This window comes from Heterodontus francisci, unplaced genomic scaffold, assembly GCF_036365525.1.
Source record: "Heterodontus francisci isolate sHetFra1 unplaced genomic scaffold, sHetFra1.hap1 HAP1_SCAFFOLD_632, whole genome shotgun sequence".
Classification (NCBI taxonomy): Eukaryota; Metazoa; Chordata; class Chondrichthyes; order Heterodontiformes; family Heterodontidae; genus Heterodontus; species Heterodontus francisci.
Window position 1 is genome coordinate 569,758 of NW_027141616.1, and position 6,442 is coordinate 576,199.

Genomic DNA, 6,442 nt, shown 5'->3' on the forward strand with positions numbered 1-6,442 from the left:
CCCATTGAACCCAATTCCCTGTTTCTTGTTAGTTAGCCAATCCTCTATCCATGCTAATATATTACACCTGAACACCATGAACTCTTATCTTGTGTTGTAACCTTTTACATGGCACTTTATCGAACACCTTTCAAATACACTACATCTACTGATATAAAAACAGGAAATGCTGGAAATACTCATCAGGTCTGGCAGCATCTGTGGAGAGAGAAGCAGTGTTAACGTTTCGGGTCAGTGACGCTTCTTCGGAACTGGCAAATATTAGAAATGTCAAAGGTTACAAGCAAGTAAAGCGGGGGTGGGGCAACAGATAACAAAGGAGAAGGTGTAGATTGGACAAGGCCACAGAATAGCTGATCAGAAGGTCATGGATCAAAGGCTAACAATATGTTAATGATGTGTTGAAAGACAAAGCATTAGTACAGATAGGGTATTAATGGACTGAAAATTGAATAGCAGCAAGTACAGACATGAAAATAAAAACAGTGGGTAAGCCAACTGAACAGACTAAGATGAAATAAAATAAACATACAAAAAAATGTAAAAAAGAAAAAGAAAAAATAACTAAAAATGAAAGTAAAATGGGGGGCCCATCATGCTCTGAAATTATTGAACTCAATGTTCAGTCCGGCAGGCTGTAGTGTGCCTAATTGGAAAATGAGATGCTGTTCCTCGAGCTTGCGTTGATGTTCACTGGAACACTGCAGCAAGCCCATGATAGAGATGTGAGCATGAGAGCAGGGGGGAGTGTTGAATTGGCAAGCAACCGGAAGCTCAGGGTCCTGCTTGTGGACTGAGCAGAGGTGTTCCGCAAAGCGGTCAACCAGTCTGTGTTTGGTCTCCCCAATGTAGAGGAGACCACATTGTGAGCAGCGAATACAGTATACTACATTGAAAGAAGTACAAATAAATTGCTGCTTAACCTGAAAGGAGTGTTTGGGGCCTGGGATAGTGAGGAGAGAGGAGGTAAATGGGCAGGTATTACACCTCCTGCGATTGCAGGGGAAGGTGCCATGGGAAGGGGACGAGGTGGTGGGGGTAATGGAGGAGTGGACCAGGGTGTGGCGGAGGGAAAGATCCCTTCAGAATGCTGACAGGGGAAGGGAGGGGAAGATGTGTTTGGTAGTGGCATCACGCTGGAGGTGGCGAAAATGACGGAGGATGATCCTTTGGATATGGAGGCTGATGGGGTGGAAGTGAGGACAAGGGGAACCCTGTCACGGTTCTGGGAGGGAGGGGAAGGGGTGAGGGTAGAGGTGCGGGAAATGGGCCTGACACGGTTGAGGGCCCTGTCAACCACAGTGGGGGGGGGGGAGGGAATCCTCTGTTGAGGAAAAAGGAAGACATATCAGAAGTGCTGTCATGGAAGGTAGCACCATCAGAGCAGATCACTACATCTACTGGTTCCCCTTCATATACCCTGCTTGTTACATCCTCAAAGAACTCATAATTTTGTCAAATATGATTTCTTTTTCATAAATCCATGTTGACTCTGCATGATTGTACTTTAATTTTCTGAATGTTCTGCTACCACTTACTTAATCATGGATTTCAGCATTTTGCAATGACAGACATTAGGCTAGCAGGCCTATCATTACCTGCTTTTTGAATAGGGGTTTCACATTTGCGGTTTTAATATCCACTGGGACTGTTCCAGAATCTCGGGAATTTAAGATTACAGCCAATGCATCCACTGTAGACACTTCTTTTAAACTCTAGGATGCAGGCCATCAGGTCCAGGGGATCTGTCAGCCTTTAGTCCCATTAGTTTTCCTCATACATTTTTTCTGGCGATAGTGATTGTTTCAAGTTCCTTCCCTCCTTTTCCCCCTTGATTCTCTACTATTCTTGGGAATCTTTTAGTGTTTTCTACCAGGAAGACTGAGTCAAAATACTTGTTCAAAGTCTCTGCCATTTCCTTGTTTCTCATTGGACCAACCATTCAACCGACACCGAGAGCCGCTGTTTAAAATATTTCCTCGATACTTCTCACCGAGTGACAGCAATAGTTCTGAAGAAGGGTCACTGACCCGAAACGTTAACTCTGCTTCTCTTTCCACAGATGCTGCCAGACCTGCTGAGTGGTTCCAGCATTTCTTGTTTTTATTTCAGATTTCCAGCATCTGCAGTATTTTGCTTTTATGACAGCAATAGTTGTTGTTCGCATAACTGCCCACATCCCTACTGCCCGGCTCTATTTCCTCTATTCACTGTTCAAGAACAACAAACAGTGTGAAACTGCAGCCAAACCAGGAACATGCATTCCAGGAACAAAAACAAGAAATGCTGGAATCACTCAGCAGGTCTGGCAGCATCTGTGGAAAGAGAAGCAGAGTTAACATTTCGGGTCAGTGACCCTTCTTCGGACTGCATTACAGGTTTGAGGACAGAAAGCAACAATGATTTTCAATAGCAGAATCTTCCCGTTCCGTCTCCCTTACCGTGTCCACAAACAGCCGGAGAAAGGCCTCTTCCTTCCTGCACTTACTCTGTTCCGTGAGCAGATTCTCATTGAGAAGTGGCGCTCAGATCACCGGAGGAAAAAAAAACTGAATTCAAACTGTCTCAATGAAAAACAGACCAGAATTGACCCAGATACTGTCATTATTAAATTAATTCATCAGCACCGAAACACTTATCATGAATGCATCAGGAGGGTCTCCGAATTTATGAAATTGAAGGTGGCGGCATTTATTAAATTGTTGATTGAAACCCTGTAGTTCAGTTCTTCATTTAACTGGGGGTGGGTGGGTACAGGGGGATGTGTGAGCAGAGAAACAGAGCGCAATCCAGAGAGGGAACGGAAAACACACCTGGACAGATGTGAAATAGGTCAATCCACTGTGACAATAACTCCATCACTGACTCCATCCTGACAGTAACCAGCCCTTTCACAGAGACTGTGGGTGGCTCCGAAAAGAACCTTTGGGTTATTGGATGACATTTTGGCCAATTTACTGTTTCTGAGAGCTCTGAGTGCTGGTTTTCTTGGGCAGCAGCACGGCCTGGATATTAGGCAGCACCCTGCCCTGAGCGATGGTCACTACTCCCAGCAGCTTGTTGAGCTCCTCGTCGTTGCGGACGGCCAGCTGCAGGTGTCTGGGGATGATGCGGCTCTTCTTGTTGTCCCGGGCCGCATTACCAGCCAGCTCGAGGATTTCAGCTGTCAGATACTCGAGCACAGCAGCCAGATAGACCGGGGCTCCGGCACCCACACGCTCAGCATAGTTACCCTTTCTCAGGAGCCTGTGAACACGGCCCACCGGGAACTGCAGCCTGGGAGGAGCGAGACTTGGCCTTGAACCGAGCTTTCCCGCTGCTTTTACCACTTCCAGACTTTTTTTTAATTTCCAGAATATACTTTATTCATCAAAATCTGTAAAAAAAATACATTACCAAACAGTTTCAAACAGCATCAAGTCAAAAAATACAAACAGTGTAAAGGAGGTCAGTTTGCTTCAATACAGGAGTGAGTTGCCTCACAACCCTTCCATTTCATTTGTCATGCCAGATACATTTTTAAATTTTACAGCACACGAAATTTTCCCGATAAAGTTCAAGGGGTTTTTCATGGATCCAGCCCCTCCATTCAGCTTGATGGGGGGACCTTACACAGTGGTCTTTCCCCATTGAGCCTTTGCTGCGGCTGCCCCAAGCTTTAGTGCGTCCCTCAGCACGTAGTCCTGGACCTTGGAATGTGCCAGTCTGCAACATTCGGTCATGGACAACTCTTTGCTCTGGAAGAACAGCAAGTTTCAGGCGGACCAAAGGGCGTCTTTCACCAAACTGATAGTCCTCCAGCAGCAGTTGATGTTTATCTCGGTGTGCGTCCCTGGGAACAGCCCGTAGAGCACAGACTCCTGTGTTACAGAGCTGATTGGGATGAACCAAAAACCACTGCACCTCTTTCCACACCTGCTTTGCAAAGACACATTCCAGAAGGAGGTGGGCAACCGTCTCTTCCCCACCACAGCCACCTCGAGGGCATTGTGCGGAGGGTTGAGACTTTGGGTGTGCAGGAAAGATCTGATGGGGAGGGTTCTTCTCACCACCAGCTAAGCTACATCTTGGTGCTTGTTTGAAAGGTCTGGTGATGAGGCATTCTGCCAAATGACTTTGGCAGTCTGCTCAGGGAACCATCCGACTGGATCCACCATCTACTTTTCCTGCAGGGCCTTGAGGACATTCCGTACAGACCACTGCCTGATGGATTGGTGGTCAAAGGTGTTTTTCCGCAGAAACTTTCCCACGAAGGATAGGTGGTACAGCACGGTCCAACTGGATGGAGCATTCCGCGGCAATGTGACCAGGCCCATCCTTCACAACACTGGGACAGATAGAACCTCAGCATGTAGTGACACTTGGAGTTTGCGTACTGGAGGTCTACGCACAGCTTGATGCAGCCGCACATGAAGCTGGTCATCAGGATGAGGGCGACGTTGGGTACATTTTTCCCACCCTTATCCGGAGGTTTGAACATCGTGTCCCTCCGACCCAGTCTATTTTGGGTCCCCAGATGAAGCGGAAAATGGCTCGGGTGACCGCCACAGCGCAGGAGTGGGGTATGGGCCAGACCTGCACCACGTACAGAAACAATGTGAGCGCCTCACATCTGATAACCAGGTTCTTACCCACAATGGAGAGAGATCGCTGCTCCCACATGCTCAGTTAATGATATATCTTGGCTACTCGCTCCTTCCAGGTTTTGGTGCACGTCCCAGCCCTTCCGAATCATATCCCCAACACCTTCAGGTAGTCTGACCTTCTGGTGAAGGGGACAAAGGATCGGTCAGCCCAGTTCCCAAAGAACATGGCCTTGCTCTTGCCGTTGTTAACTTTGGCTCCCGAGGCCAGTTTGAACTGGTCGCAGATGCTCATCAGTCTGCGCACAGACAGCGGGTCCGAGCAGAAGACGGCGACGTCATCCATGTGTGAGAAAAGCTCGAGTAGACTATGCCAGAATTCCCCAGAATTTAGAAGAATGACAAGTAATCCTGCTGACAAATAAAAATCTTAAGCGGTTTGACAAAATCGATACAGGGAATCTGTTTCCTCTGGCTGGCAAACCGAGAAAAAAGGCTCATAGTCTCAGTGTGAAGGGCTCAGTCATTCAGGACTGAGAAGAGATTTCTTTTCACTCTAATGGTTGTTAATCTTTGGAATTCTCTTCCCCAGAGAGCTGTGGATGCTCAATCATTGCGTATATTCAAGAGAGAGATCAATAGGTTTTTGGACACTTAGGTGATCAAGGGATCTGTGCTAGTGTAGTGAGATGGAGTTGAGGTAGGAAATCAGCCGTGATCTTATTGAATGGCAGAGCTATTTCGAAGGGCCGAGTGGCCTAATCCTATTTCTTATGCAAAGTTCCATTCTGTAAGAAATGGGACCTTTAATAACTGGTTCTTCTCATAATAATGTAGAATGCTTAGAGAAATATATCATAGCGGCACAGTGGTGCAGTGGTTAGCACCGCAGCCTCACAGCTGCAGCGACCTGGGTTCGATTCTGGGTACTGCCTGTGTGGAGTTTGCAAGTTCTCCCTGCGACCATGTGGGTTTTCGCTGGGTGCTCCGGTTTCCTCCCACAGCCAAAGACTTGCAGGTTGATAGGTAAATTGACCATGATAAATTGCCCCTTGTATAGGTGTGGGGAGATGTGGTAGGAATATGGGATTAATGTTGGATTAGTATAAATGGGTGATCGATGGTCAGCACAGACTCAGTGGTCCGAAGGGCCTGTTTCAGTGCTGTATGTTGAAATAAATAAAATTAAAATAGCAGGCATAGCATGAGGCCACCCACAGAAAAGCTGTTTCTCTCTCTCTCTCCAAAGGGAGAGAGGAGCAGTTCTTCGTAGCCAGGGTCAGCACTGGTATAAATAAAGATAGGGGCTGAGGAGTATGCTGTTCCTGAGGTGGTCATATAGAAGCCACTGGGCACCATAGACATTCCTGAACTGATACAGGGAGTCTTCCAGCACTTTGTGTACCCTGTTATCAGTACAAGTGTCTAGTGAAAGCTAACAAATGGCCTCCAGTATAAAATGACCTTGAGCAAAAGTGATGGACAAAGTTGTTGTGGGCGGGGGGGGCGGGGGTGGCCACCCTGATACTTCAGTTACCTGTCCTGTATTCATTGGTTAGAAGTGTTGGCACAAGTGATTGACAGAGGGTACCAGTCCCTAGAAATAAAGTATATAAACAGGTGCTCGACAGGGAAATAGTCAGTCTTATTCAGACAGGAGAGCTTCCCAAAGCTCGGCTTCAGCTGAGTGTTAGACTTTGGCCTAACGCTTTGGTTGGCTGAAGAAGACTGAGGACACCAACACCAACACCTCGCCTGCTTCATCGACAGGGAGGCTGTCAACACTGTTCTTCCCCACTGTATGATCCGGATCGGTAATCCATTCAATCTGTTATGGGTCGTACGTCTAATTCATCTAT